The sequence below is a fragment of the Chenopodium album genome, chromosome 11 (assembly GCF_948465745.1).
Source record: "Chenopodium album chromosome 11, dcCheAlbu1.1, whole genome shotgun sequence".
Taxonomy (NCBI): Eukaryota; Viridiplantae; Streptophyta; class Magnoliopsida; order Caryophyllales; family Amaranthaceae; genus Chenopodium; species Chenopodium album.
The window spans coordinates 18,130,189-18,146,232 of record NC_137844.1 but is presented as its reverse complement, the minus strand read 5'-3'; the positions used below and the strand labels follow the sequence as shown (position 1 = coordinate 18,146,232).

The window sequence follows — 16,044 nt, the reverse complement described above, 5'->3', positions numbered from 1 at the left end:
TAAAGTGAACTGAAATTAAGCTGAAGAGAACAGGCCCTTAGTTTAGTTTAGTTTAGTTTAGTTTTTTTTGGTTAAAAATTATTTCGTTGTATATTTGTCAAAATCTTGTTCATATATTGCATATTATAAACTAATCCTTATAACTATAAAATCTTATATATTTTAGTTAAGTATTTGATTTTATGGAAGACTATATAATATTTGATAGAATTGTCATTAATAATACAGTAGAAGTTTATATCATTACGATATTATTACTTCATATAATTTTGTTCAAATTATTTTTTTATTCTCATATAGTTTTAGCCAATATATTATTCTTTACCAAAACAATAAATTGTCCGCCCACTTTGGACTAATATATAGCCGATGATATTGAGTTTGGATCTTTTTGCAATATTAAGTATCATAAACTTGCATGATTAGTTGATAATTAAAGGTCTAATGCTCCCTAATTACATAAAAATTGTAATTGTTAAATTAAAAAATTAATTGGACCAAGATAGGTACTGTAAATTAAAAAATTAAGGATTGATTTTGCATTGAAAAATTAAATAATTGCATAGGATTACTTTATTGATTAGTGAATCAATAAAAATAGATTAAGTCATAAGTCCTAGAAGAACCGATTAAGTAGTAATGTCATGTTGAATAGATTATTGATCATGTTATAGACGAAATAGTCTTAGTATAGTACCCATGCAATAATCAACTATATTTGATCTTATAAAGAATATCAAAATCTCTCTTGTGCAATGGGCTAAAGTGGCGTGTTGGTGCTGGAGATCAGATTAAAGTGTGGCTCGATGCTTGGCTACCAGGCAACCCAAACTCAGCAGCTCCCTCTCATGGACTCAATTATAATCCTATGCCAAGGTCTCTTATTTAATGTTGCCATCTTGCAGGAAGTGGAACATTCCCCTGCTAGAGTCCCTCTTCTCACCTGGTGATAGTGCGAGGATCTTGCAACTCCTTGCCTCTATTTCAAATCAAACCGATTCCTTGTATTGGTGGCCTTCAAAGGACGGTCCCTACACAGTCACATCAGGTCATTATTGGCTTGGAAGAATGGGGGTGCTGAGTACTGCTGCAATTGGAAATCAAGACGACAATAGAAAGCCCTAGTCAATTGTTTGGTGTAAGTGTAGACAGCCAAAACTCAACTACTTTATTTCGAAAGCCTGTGGGGGTAGCCTTGCGGTCAAAGAGTTGTTTCCACTGTCATATTTAAGGATGTCAATGGGGTGAGGCGGGGCGGATGTTGGCCTTTCCATCCCCATCCTCACCTAACATTTTCATGCCCATGTCCATCCCCATCCCTATCCCCAGCGGGCTCAAAATTCATCCCCATCCCCGCCCCGGCGGGTACAACTCCAAACCATCCCCGCTTCACCCCCACTTGGATATTCACTCCCACCTAATCCCCAGCAAAGACGCACCTAATCCCCAGCAAAGACCAGCCTAATTCCCATCCCCACCCCACCACCCGCCAAATTGAGATCCATCCCCGCCCCACTGACATCCCTAGTCATATTGCTGCAGATGACAAATGTGGGCATTGTGTTGTGGAGGTTGAATCAGTTAATCATATGCTTTTTGAATGTCAACATGTGAAGAAGGTGTGATCTGGCAGGGATTTTGCTCAACTATTGGAGGATTCCCCATCTTCATCCTTCAATGAAAAGCTTATGAGTTTAAGTCTTATGCGCACAAAGTGTTTGATAGAAGTCCCAATATAGGTGTTTATTCCCTTGCTAGCTGGGTCAAACCCCCCACCCCCCCCCCCCCCCCCCCCAAGTGGCGTAATCAAGATAAATGTGGACGCCCATCTTGGTGCCAACAGCAGAGTCGGCCTAGGAATGGTTGCAAGGGACAGTGAGGGGAGAATTTTGCTTGCGGCGACTCGAAGATACGTGGGTGAATGGCCAGTAGAGCAGGCTGAAGCTGCAGCAGTACGGTTTGGTTTGCAGATTGCTAGATGATTTGGCTACGAGAAGCTGTGGTTTGAGTGTGATGCGATTAAGGTAGCTCAAAGAGTTGCAAACAACATAGAGGGTGCTGCTCATTTTTGTTTGATATATGATGATATTTGTCAATTAGCTCAAAGTTTTAATTTCTTTACGTTTTCTCATGTAAAGCGTGTATGGAATTCCGTAGCCCATTTAATCAAAAGGATACTCGGGGTAATGCGGAACTTGTTTGTATGGATATTTTCCTACCAAAGCATTATTGATTTGGCGGAGGGTGATTTAATATAATACCTCTAACGCTTTCCTTCAAAAAAAAAAAAAAAAAAAAGAAAAAAAAAAAATGTTCCATGACACTTGTCATTACTTTGTAAACAAATTTCCTGCCATTTTTACACTTTTTTTTTTTTTCAAAATCTTTAAGTAAACTATTTATACCTTATGATATTTTCTTTCCAACTTAACAATCATATTCCATACATCTCTATACTTTATGTTTTGAAATATTATTGTCAAAAATATTTAACAACCGTGCATTGCACGGGATTTTAATCTAATATATTTTAAGAGAAAATGTATATTCTTAAAATAATATAAAAAAATAAAATATAACCATTATATATACGCACGTAATTTACAATACATTATACATAGTAGTGAGGGATAACTCAAGTGGTTAGACCTTTACTCCTGATTCAACAAGCTGAGAGGACATTTGGGTGACTCCACGGAGAAACAACATAAGAGATTCAATGGGGTCTCGAATTCTATAACAGTCTCCTCATCAAATCTTCTATACCAGTCTCCTTATCATGTGTATCGAGCCTTATGAATTTATGATCATCATACTCATGTATATGCCCAAAACCATGACACTTTCAGCATCGTTGTTTTTGTTGGAAGTTGAAGAGCCAGAAACCACATATTCTTTAGCGTTCTAACGTTCTTGCTCTCAGATGCACCCCCACAAATTCACATCAACCTAATAGAAGATCTACACATATACTCAAAAAGTCACACGATCCATTGTGCTAGAGCTCAACCTTTCCAGTAAGATCTATGTTCAGCAATCACCACAAAAGTTCATTTTTTTCTTCAGGCCTTTCATGGACATCATACTAATCAAATTCAGAGATGTAATCCTCAACTGACAAGCTAACTATGTAATCCTCAACTGACAAGCTAACTTGCATAAAAAATGGGGGTTAAATAAAACTGATCTTGGAAATAGTCTCTTGGCAAAAGAGCCAAGTTTGAGCTTTCCATCCCTCCTGTCCTGCTCCCTTTAAACGTGAAGCCAATTTTATGCATATCGGATTAGTTTCAGAAGCAATTTCATCCATTAAAGCCCATGTAATTAGAACTCAAGTACTTCTCTGGGCCAAAGCTGCCATCAAACTCTAGAATAACAAGCTTCCACCCTTTATTATCATCATGCAATCAACCTAAATAAAAAAGCAGAAAATAAGTCAATTTACTCTAATAATACAGTGAATAAAACAACAAAAGGAACTAATGAACTAAGAACAAGGTTCGCTAGAGCTCGCTAAGATTCTTTATAGTAGTTCAATTCCTAAATCACCAAGGAAATAAAGACGAGGTAGCTTGGCCTTATAATTAAGGCCAAAGAAGCTGTCAATATAATGGTTATTTTCCTTTCATTCTCATCAATCTAGAAATAGCATTTACATAAGCTAATTTTTACAGCTAACAACACATTCAAAAATGAATCATGCCAGGACTAGAAATACTAGTCCCTATCAATCAAATTTTATCCTAAAGTAACCTAGTAAAATTAAACAACGCACTTAAGTCCTTTTTCCCAGCCACAGATAAATGCAGAAATAAATAAACTATCCTAACAAAGTTTCTTATAGCACTTCCATTAACCAAACAAAAAATTTAAAGTTTCAAAATAATTGAAAATTGTAGCAGTAATTCAGAACATCTAGCTCACTTGCACTGTTCCTGAATGTGTACCACAAGCTGGGACAAACAATTCATTTATGCAGCAATTATCAATTTCAAAAAAGAGGACTCAAGAACTAATAACATCAAAGTCAGCCAGATTTTAAACTATTATACCCAATTTTCAACCTGATATATTATGAGCTTTAGCCAAGGTTCAGTAATCAAGTAATCCCATATGATAACAACCAGATTTGAAACTACTAAAACCAATTTTAACCTGACATAGTACGAGCTTTAGCCAAGGTTTAGTAATCAAGTAGAGTAATCACATATAAATCTATAATATCAACATGATGTCATTTAAAGATCTATATATTCATGTATAACTCTGCCTGCAGAGGTTACAGTTTCAAAATATTCACTTCGATCTGTACTAGCTAATAAGTCTCCAACTTTATCCTCAACTCCACAAGTACCACAGCAAAGTATGAAATCTAAAGAATGATTCAAAAACCACATAATAGGGTTATTGTTGTTTAACAGACACACACCACTTTGCAAACTCAAAGCTTCAGCTGGCAAGATTGTGAATATTGAAATTCACTTCCAAACTAGCTGACAAGTTTCAACCACATCCTGACCTTGCTAAAACCTACAATGAAACCATATAACGCTCATGGTACAGAAAATTCACATAGTGCAACCATTATTTTTAAAAATACAGTCAAACAACACTTAAAACTTATAATTCACCTATCAGTATAATGAGTTGTCAAAGAAATTTCCTTCCCAAGTAAAGTCCATAATACTACGAGAGTAACATACTACCTCTGATTTTTTTTAGTTGCAACTTTGGGGTATAATTTGAAAGATATAAAATATTCCAAAGTTGCAACTAAAAAAAATCAGAGGTAGTATAATTTTGAGTGTCACATCCAATGTTGCCAGTAATCTACCTTAAACTATATTGAGAGAATAGTTAAAACTAGATAGTATTCCTATATTACAATAAAGAGTACATCACATGACAAGACATTTTCGCAAGATTTGGGGGAAAATGTAATAAATTCTATGTGTCAATTAATAAACATTGTCACCTTTGGTCGGAATCCCAAAGTTTTGCTAGGTCTCATTCTGAAACATGATAAAAATCCAATTGGTAATGGGACTGAAGTCTTCTTGTATGACAGCAAATAAATCAATGAATAATGCTTAAATGAAACCTCTGAATACTTAATCAATTACAATGGCAATCATGAAATAGAACCTAAAATATTGGTGACAAAGCATTGTTTGGATTACATAAATTATTATCGATTAATTTTTATGTTACTCAACTCTTCATTTTACCTCAAGTACCCTTATTGATCCCTCAACACTCGGACATGGATATGGCAATTCATTTTAGTTAAAAAAATATAATTTATTCACGAGTCAAACACTTACACACGTACCCGTGTTGAACATGGGTACCTCAGTCCGATTAACATATATTAATTTTGTTACCAATAAGGAAGTTAGAGAAATCTGATAGATCTGTGAATCATGGTTTATGGAAGCTCAATAAACGATTACGAAGACTTTGATTGGAGAAAAGAAAAATCCATTTCATAGTTTTCCTTATGTTTATCAGATACATTTCTCCATGAAATTGTTAAAAATTCAATTTTGGCAGGTAATGGCTAAATTTTGAGCAACTTTATAAGACTAGAAGGGTGACCACTTCTGAAAAATCAGAGTCAAGGATTTTTAACTTAGGGAAGGCAATTCAATTATCACTGATGGCTTTTTATCAAATGCCACGGATCTGCACGATATGGATGATGAAGATTTGGCTATTACTTTTGCATCCTACATGTTTGAAAGTTTCGATATTGGAGTTATATTAAAGATAAACAGTGTAGGTATTAGATTTATTGGAGCAGGACCATTTAATTATACATACTAAAGGTGGTACTCAGGTATGTGAATTTGCCCCTTTATGATCTCGGTCTAAGGAATAAATTAATTTCTCTAGGTATAAACAATGGTAGCATATTCTGTGTTAAAGTTGGCATTCTCGAGGTGATCAAAGTTTGCTTTTAAAACTATAAAAGCTTGGAAGATTTTAAGTATTTGTAAATTTACTAGGAAGTAATTGATTTGATCACCCAACTCGGTACTAAATTTCATTGATAGGTTCAGTTTTGGGCAAGGAAAAACTTTGGGGACACAGGAAGCAAGGGAATCTTTCCAATTCTGTGATCTTGATTTTTATGGCATTGGATCTGTTGTGGCTGAATTTTCGTAAAAAAAAAAAAAGAAAAGAAAAAAAAAACAATCCGTCGTATCAAACTATTAACATTTCAATTTTCATGTGATTTATTTTCAATCCCAGGGTATTCAGGTCACCAAGCGTCAAACATGGATGAGGAAGCATACATAAAACCTTTCAGATCTTAAGACTACAGCCTTCACAGGAGGAAGAAAAAGAATTTAGGGGTTTTCCTTAGTTTTGCACTCACCATGATATGTGGAAGCCTGAGTACCAACATTTCTCTTGCAATAATTTTTACTGATTTTCTTAGACCATTCAGAATAATTAGAGAAAATTTTTACTTGCACCAGCTCCTCCACATCTTTCCATACAGCAGTATCATCAAATTTCTCTACAAATGGGCTTCTCTATTACAGTTCAGTTGTCTACCAAAGGTGATATGAGCAATAAACAAACTCATATGCACCATATAGCTTCTTCCATGCTGCTTATAAGTTTTTCTCAGAATATGTTGTTGTTTTAATGATATGATTGTTTTTCACACAAGGTGATGCACTAATTCATACTTTTAGATTAATAAACTCTAATAGATTATGAAATATGGGAACAGTAGGGTTTCTCAAATGAGTTACAGGAAAAAATATCCAAAGGTTTTAAACTATAATTATGAATTCACCCGTAAAGCCAATAGATAATGACAGCCAAATGGATTATGGTTGCATCGCAAGAAGAATCAGAAGAATAATCCCAAATTATAAGGTTACAGATAGCAGTGAACCCAGGTCCCAGGTCCCAGCTCCAAACTCTATCCTTGAGTTCCCACATATTTGACAATTTTACAATACCCTAACAACAAATTTGAGGATCGCATAAGAAACTGCACTATATGATAAACATACCTGACAGGGCTGACACTAAAGCGATCATTAGCTGGAGGTGCAAACGGAAATTAGATTAAGGCAATCCTTAGTGAACATCAGTACTCAATTCACATACTCTGGAATATTTAACCAGAATAACCTCAGTACTGTTACCCTCCCAGATTATCTACACCAATTCACCAGTTTAACAAGCCTGTCTTCACCTTTCATTCATAGCATAGCTATAATTCACCAAGAGCTATCTTTCTATCACAAAAGACTAATTTGATTGAAGCAATATTGATGACATAGTAGATCATCTGATATAACTTGGTTCATAAATCATAATTACACAGAGGATCCTTTGAATCTTTGCTACTTCTTTGAGCTTTTGGCACCTCGGCTTTTCCTTCCCCCTCCCCTCTCTAGTCTGACACAGGATGTATATGATGATTTTGATTCATTAGCAGGCTTCACAAATTTTATAGACCCAACTTTCCAATGATGACTACCTTCTTCTGGCCCTTGTAACAATTTCTGGAGTGTTGAATCATCTACAAAGCCATTTGAAAGCATCTCAGTGTAAAATTCCTTAGCCTTCATCAAACAGCCGCAATTTGCCAAGCCATGCACAACAGACTGGTAGTGTCCTGATTCAGGATCTACTCCAAAGTGTCTCATTTCAACCCACACCTTCAACACATTTCTGGGTTCTCTTAATTTAAAAAACCTATCAAAAATTAGTAGAAATGTACAATTGTCTGGACCAACTTTATCGTTTTTCATCTGACTCAGAATTTTAAAAGTGCTTTCCAAATCAGCATCTTTCAAGAATGCTTGATATGTCTCAATAGTTGGAAGGACTTGCTCTTGTGTCATAATGGACAACAGATTTTTTTGCCTCCTTGAATTTCCCAGCTTCACATAGAGGACAAATCAAGCAATTGTATGACTTAGAATCTGGTTTTAAACCCATCTCTTTGATTTTCTCAAGAATTTTAAGAGCTTCACTCAAACAGTTTTCATGAGCCATAACATAAATCAGTGAATTATAGACATCAAGGCCAGGGATCCAGCCCCTTTTCTTCATCTCATCATAGAGTCTCAGAGAATCAAAAAGGTTTCCAACCTTCGAGAAGCAGGAAATCATGTGTGTGTAAGACATTGCATCAGGTGTAACACAGCAACTTGCCATCTCTCCAGACTCTCTTTGCTTCAACAACATCAACAATAATATCGCACCAACCATGAAGAATGATATTAAAGCCCTCAGTCTCAAGAGGAAATAGCTCCTTATTTTTTAGCATGAATTCCTCAGCCTCTTCAATATTGCCATATCTGCATAGGGCACTAATGACAATATATAATGCATTCTGAACTGGATGCAGTGTCAATTTCTCCATGAATTGAAATGTTTTAATGGCCTTCTCATGATTATTTGCTGCTGCATATCTGGAAAGGAGCTATTTAATATGATATATCTCTATCGAGCTCAAGACTTAGTATAATTACAGAAGCAGGGAGATAACTTAGATATTGAAGGGTGGTGTAGGCAGGTAGAACTAGACCAAGCACAGAGGCAACTAGGCAAGCATGGCAGACAGGCAGATACATCAATTAGTTTCAATTACTGAAGAGAAGTAGCATGATTAGTATCATGTAGGATTCTTTAAGTGTTCGCCTTCTTTTTCAAAGATATCTTATCACAGAATCACAGGTAGACTTCCTATAATTTTTTTTTTAAAAAAAAAATAAATAAATAAATATAATAAAATAAAAGCATCATATATTGAATTTTGTAGTTGCTAAAATCTAACACTAAGCAATTAGATTTTTGTGTCATCTATAAAACTTGACATCATTTATCAAATGGATCATTTCTCTTTGTTAATATCTTTATCACGCATAATCAAGTCTAGATATCATTAATTAAATATTGTTCCTATTAATTGAATTGAAAGTCGGCTTCCATCACTAACCCTAGGCACTTTCGTGTGTCAACACACTGTGTAAGAACCACACCCACTTGCAAACCCATAAAAACTCTGCAGAACTAACATTCAGAAGCACCTCAGTTGGATTTGGAAGGCATCAGCCAACTATTGATTTTACTTCAAACCAAACTGCACTAATTTGACCACCAGAGGAGCAGGCTACTTGCTACTAAACAAAAATTAACGCAATTTTCATATAGAAGCTGGTGAAAAAAGAGCATTAGATGAAAAACACATAAATGATAAAGGAAAAAGTAAAACTTTGCAGCATCATTGGTCTTTAAGACCTCTAAGACTTATCAGTCACAATCTCTAACACTTTGTTTGGACAGAAGGAAATGGAAGGAAAAGAAGGGAAGAGAAAGGGAGGGGGGACAAACACTCTTGTTTGGGTAAAGGATTGGGGGAAGGAAGGGAAAGGACAGGGAGGGATCCATTTTCCCTCTCTCTTTAATAAGCATAATCCCTCCAAATTTGGAGAGATTTGGAGGGAAAATGGAGCTCACCTCCCCCTCCCTTTCTTTTCCCTTCCCTTCCTCCTTTTTCCCTCCCCTTCCTTTCCTTCCTTCTTTGCTATCCAAACAAAGCGTTATATACAGTTTTTGACAGGCAATTACGAGTTCAAACCATTCAATCTTAAAGTAGTATTTGCAATAAAGAATCAACTCGGTCATATGACAAGATAAGTCATGTCATTGTACTTATGACCAAAATCTTAGATAAGTATACGCTTACATATCACATGTACGCATATACTTATCTAAGATAATATATCAAGCTATCAATGCTTATAGGAATGTAATACTAAAATCCGATCACATATTTGACTTAATCAATCTCTTGATCTCATCCCTTACATTAACATTAACAAAAAAACCAGAATGTAACAATTTGCACAGCATAATAGGTTCTGCTATCGTAAAAACAAAGTATTCGCCTATTGCTGAACATAAACATAAACATAATCACAAACATATTGGCAGTAAACATAAACCTCTATTCTCAAAAACTAGTTACCAGCAAAGAACTACGAGTTAAACTCACCTCTCTATGATAGCAAGCATTGCTTGTCGAGTATCCGCCGACCCGTGCAAATCACGAATCAAAGACCAAGCTATAAGATAATAGAGTATGTGAGAAGTTGATAATATTCTCATTATGTTTAACGTGTATTTATACACCCAAGAAGTATTGTAACCTAGGTTTACAAAAGATAATAACAAGCTAAGAGGATATACATACAAGCTATTAAAAGAGATAGATATTAGTGAATATTCACAAATGATAATTAAGAGAAGATTTCTTCTCTAACTACTTTTGACTTGGTCATCGTTATCATGCCCCCGCAAGATGGACGGCCGGAGAGAAAGTCCAATCTTGGCAAGTAACATTCGAAGTCGAGGGCGAGAAAGCGGCTTAGTCAAGGCGTCGGCTAGTTGGTCATCATTAGCCACCGTTGTAACTCGTAAAATTCCAGCTTGAACCCGTTCACGAATAAAATGATAGTCAACACCAAGGTGTTTCATTCGAGATTGGAAGACTGGATTTGCACTTAGTTTAGTTGCTCCTATATTGTCACAATAGATGACTGGTTGTTTTGAGCTAGACACACCAAGTTCACCAAGAAGATGACTGATCCAATCTAAGCTAGTTCAGATGCAGTTTGAGCAATGGAGCGATATTCAGCCTCAGTTGAAGATTTTGCCACTAACTTTTGCTTCTTAGAGCTCCAAGATATTGGGTTCTTCCCTAAATAAACAATATAAGCTCCAGTAGATACAAAATCATCATGATCACCCGCCCAATCCGCATCGGAGAAGGCATGAAGTCGGAGAGGAGAGTCATGATAGAGATTTAAGCCAATGTCAATGGTTCCTTTGAGATACCGAAGCAAACGTTTTAAGGCTTGCCAGTGGATTGAAGTTGGACGATGCATGAATTGGGACAATTTGTTTACGGCAAAGGCAATATCCAACCGAGTGAGTGAGAGGTATTGTAAGCCACCAACAAGAGCACGGTATTGAGTAGGATCATCAAGAGAGGTACCTGCACCTAAGGTGAGCTTGACATTGAGATCTAATGGAGTGTTTACCGGTTTGGTGTCCGACATGGATGCTCGGTGTAATAAGTCAGAGATATACTTGCGTTGACTTAGGAATAAACCATGAGAACAATGTTGTACTTCAACTCCCAAGAAATAATTTAACTCACCGAGGTCTTTGAGTGAAAAGCGCATGGCGAGTCGAGAGATGAACTTGGATATTGATGTGGAACAAGGTCCTGTGATAATTATGTCATCAACATAGACAAGTACATATATGGGTGTTGGAGTACCTTTTGTAAAAAAAGAGTGATGTGTCCATAACCGAGTTGGTAAAACCAGCTTCAAGTAAAAAATTTCGTAGCTCGTTGTACCATGCGCGAGGTGCTTGCTTGAGGCCATAGAGAGCTTTACGCAAGCGACAAACATGGTGAGGACGGTCTTTGTCAACAAAGCCTTGAGGTTGAGCCATGTAAACTTCTTCGGTCAAGGTACCTTGAAGAAAGGCATCATTGATATCAAGTTGCCGGAGTTGCCACCCATTAGTGACGGCAAGAGTGAGGATCAAACGAACTGTTGATGGCTTAATAACTGGGCTAAAAGTTTCTGAGTAGTCAAGCCCGGGCCTTTGATGAAACCCCTTAGCCACTAAGCGAGCCTTAAATCGATCAATAGAGCCATCTTTCTTGTATTTTATACGAAACACCCACTTACAACCAACCATATTGTAAGTAGAAGATGGTGGTACAAGTTCCCAAGTACCATTGCTAACAAGAGAATTATATTGAATAGTCATAGCTTGTTGCCAGTTCGGATCGGTAAGGGCTTGTTTAACAGTTGTGGGTTCAGTTGGGGTAAGTTGGGCAGAAAGGTTCAACTTATTTATGGGCTTGAATATATTATTTTTGGCTCTAGTTGTGAAAGAGTGAGATGGAGGGGGTGGAGGTGGGTTTATTATGGGCGTTTGTTGGGTGGAGGGTTCATTTGTTTGAGAATTAGGTGAAGGTGGGGTCTGTATGGAGGGTTGGTCAGTAGTAGGAATTTGAGGAATGGCATGGTTGAGTGTGCACCATTCACTTAGTGTATCTTGATTATTAATAGGGGCGGAAGCATTGTTTATAGTAGCAAAAGGATAAGTATCCTCCACAAACTTGACATGTCGTGATGAATAAACTTTTAAAGTAGTAGGATCAAGACATAAAAATGCATGTTGTGTAGGGGAGTAACCAATAAAAACACAAGCAATAGACTTCGGAGCCAATTTGTGAGGTGTGTATGGTCGGAGCCATGGATAACATAGACAACCAAAATTGTGGAGATTGTCATACTTGGGTTTGCTACCAAATAACTTTTGATAGGGTGACAGGTTTTGAAGAGTGGGAGTTGGCATACGATTTATGAGATATACTGCCGTTTGAATAGCCTTAGACCAATAGGTAAGAGGCATGGAAGCATGAGTAAGGAGAGCTAGACTAGTTTCCACTATGTGTAAATGACGACGTTCGGCATACCCGTTGTGTTCAGGTGTGTGAGGGGGACTCGTAAGATGAGAAATACCATGTTGAGCTAGGAAGGGATCTAACTTTTGGTATTCTCCACCATTGTCAGAGTATAAAGTTTTTATTGGTTTACCAAAGTGTTTTTCAACTAGTGCTTTGAAGGTGGGAAATATAGTGGATGTGTCTGACTTATTTTTCATTGGATAAAGCCATATATATTTAGTATAGTGGTCTACAAAGACTACATAATATTTGAAGTTATCGAAAGAATAAACTGGGGAAGACCAAACATCACTAAAAATTACTTCAAGGGGAGAGGATGTAGTGAGAGTAGATAAACCAAAAGGGAGTTTATGACTTTTATTAATTGAACATGAATTACAATGAGAATCATGAACATGAGAATCGGAAAAATTAGAAAGTAATTGCTTTAAAATGGAAATGGAAGGGTGTCCTAGACGATGATGCCAATCGACTTGTTTGGTGGTGGTGTAGACTCTAGGTGGAAGGGACTTTGGCCACTCATAAACTCTGTCCTTAGATGGTCCTTTGAGGAGAATTGACCCCGAGCTACGCTCCTTGACACAAAAAAAAGAAGATGAGAACCCAATGGTGACATTATTATCAAGACAAAATTGATGAATGGAAATAATATTTTTGTGCATGGAGGGAACACATAAGACATTAGTTAAGGAAAAAGATTTAGAGGAAGAGGGGAGAAGAGTAGAACCAATATGTGAGATGGGGAGTCCGGAGCCATCACCAATTACAATCTCATCTGTACCATCATAATGGGAGTGGAGAGACAAATTCTCCAAGTCTGATGTAACATGGTGACTTGCACCACTGTCAAGCAGCCATTGTGGTGATTTTTGTGAAGAGGATGGTGGTTGGGCAGCAGTAAATAGTTGAGCAGTGGCTGCATTTTCTTGGGGAGAGTTGAGTCGATTGTTGTTGCGGGGGTGGAAGAGAGATAGATGGGTGTACCTCTCAAAAGTTTGGGCAGTATGCAAGCACATGACCCTTGACATTGCACCATTGACATTTGCCCTCAAAAGGCTTGAAGTGCTTAGGAGGTTGAGGAGTGTTTGAGTTAACTGAAGTAGGAGGGCGATTAGATGCACGTTGTTGTCCATTTTTGGTATTCCACCTAGTGTTGGTTGGATTTGCCATGGGTGGAATAGCAAGAGAAGAGTCACGAGCCAAGGAAGCATCATTGAGAAGCTCCTTATTAATGAGTTTTTCATGGAGCTCTTCAAAGGAGATAGGAGTGTCACGAGCATGAACGCCATCGATGACAGATTGAAAACTTGAGTCAAGTCCTTCAAGAACACGATCAAGGACATCTTCATGAGGGATGATAGTACCCAAAAGAGTAAGCTCATCCACAATACGCTTTATTTTCTGCATAAAATCAGAGACACAAAGAGTACCCTTGGAGATATGACGGAGTTGGGCTTTAAGTTGTTTGACATGACCACGAGATGGGTTTGCATAAGTGCTTGCAAGGATGTCCCAAGCAGCCTTTGAGGTCGAAGCACGAGTGATAAGAGGACTGATGGAGGAGGAGAGAGTACCCGAAAGAGCCCCGAACAGGAGTTTATCCTAACGAAACCAAGTGGTATACGCCGGATTGGGTTCAGTAGTATCACCTTTAGTTATTGTTTTAGGAGGAGGGGAACACGTACCATCAACAAAATGATACAAATCATAACCAATAAGAAGAGCCTCCACTTGGGATTTCCAAGTGAGGTAGGTGGAGGGCGTGAGTTTTTGCACAGAGTGAACATTCACAATCACAAAGGGTTTGGTGGGATCATTGCCATTGGGAATTGTGTTGACGTTGTCAGGAGCCATAGAAGGAGGATTAGAAAGAAATAATAGGAGGAAAAAAAATCAGAGAAGGATCACTAAGCTCTAGATACCATATAAGATAATAGAGTATGTGAGAAGTTGATAATATTCTCATTATGTTTAACGTGTATTTATACACCCAAGAAGTATTGTAACCTAGGTTTACAAAAGATAATAACAAGCTAAGAGGATAGACATACAAGCTATTAAAAGAGATAGATATTAGTGAATATTCACAAATGATAATTAAGAGAAGATTTCTTCTCTAACTACTTTTGACTTGGTCATCGTTATCATAAGCAACATCAAACTTCTAATGAGTACCCAATACCCAAACTATCAAACCTAATGATTTCTCATTTTCAAAACCCCATTTTAAATTCAATTCAAATGCCAATAAAGCCAACTTCCAATCATTCCTCAATTCCCAGATAGCTAAATAAACCTTGTTGGCATCAGGATTAATACTAGAACCAGCATCAAAATCAATAGCTTCCTTCCTAGAAGTAAAATCCTTGGTTTTCTGCACTAATTCTACTAATTCAACAACACCCAATTCATCTTTCTGGTTGTTTTCGGTTACAATTGCATTGAAATCAATAGGGTTATAAAAAGATTGTATTAAATATGGTTGTAATGTTGAGGAATACAGTGAATGTTGTTTGTGTAAGGGAGTATGAAAGTGCATTGAAAGTGTTCGACGAAATGTCTGAGAGAAGATGTACAAATACCCATTTGAAGAAGAGGGAAACTGGGGGCGAAGAATAAGTGTTGATAGCAAAGAACAAAACTGAATTTGATGGGAAATCAGCTGCCTTTTAGCTAATACAAAGAATGCCATGATTTAAGGATCAACCTAACAAAGCTTGTATAAAAGTTTAAGAGTTCAAGTGTTAATACATTGCAATTTTGGGGTGGAGCACTGGAGTTGGCTCTCAGATACTTGGCGCGGACCAAACTATTGATCTTAAGGAGGTTCACTGTTCCAAGACCGGACCGAATGGGACTGGACCGAATATCAGAATTTTAAAATTCAAGATTGGGAGTACGGATTGGTTAAATCTTACGTGGACCTGGTCCACAATACTATTATTGTAGACCTAAGGTTTATATACACACGTAATCGGCATTATATTCAACATAGTGACCATTAATTTTAATATACTAACCTTATTTTTAACATAGTATCCTTTTTAAAAACTTGTGTGACCTTTAATGTTAGGATTTTTTGTAAATTACCACCCTAAAATGTACCATGTGTTGAAATAACCACCCATTTTTGTTGAAATTAAAAATAACCACCCATATTTTACAAAAATGTAGGTTTTACCACCTCGACCTATACTCCGGCCAGTTTTCTGAGCATGTGCCCTACAATTTCATTATGAACAACCCTAATTTCCAATTCAAGTCAAATTGAATGAATCAAACAATGATTACATCATTAAATTCCTAATAAAACACATTCCAAACAACAAATATCGTATAACTTGAATTTTATTTCATAAAACATTGCAATATAACCAATAAATAAATAAAAATTAAGTGCGTTCTTCAATTACCTTGCTGTACAAATTGTTGCAAAAAATTTAAGTGCGTTCTTCAGAGGATTCGCTTGTCAATTTGCAAAACTTGGTGTAAAAATTGGTCCTAGCAGAGGG

The 16,044-nt window shown here is 36.8% G+C and overlaps 1 pseudogene across 1 annotated transcript; it reads right to left on the bottom strand.

Moving 5' to 3' along the window:
- Positions 1–3,134: 3,134 nt before the first annotated feature.
- Positions 3,135–15,224, bottom strand: LOC145566404 (pentatricopeptide repeat-containing protein At1g80880, mitochondrial pseudogene; annotated as a pseudogene). The gene is made up of 4 exons (XR_014095414.1): positions 14,657–15,224; positions 10,034–10,103; positions 7,035–8,447; positions 3,135–3,412 (listed from the first exon to the last, which is right to left on the bottom strand). The product of XR_014095414.1 is annotated as a pentatricopeptide repeat-containing protein At1g80880, mitochondrial pseudogene (transcript).
- Positions 15,225–16,044: the final 820 nt, after the last annotated feature.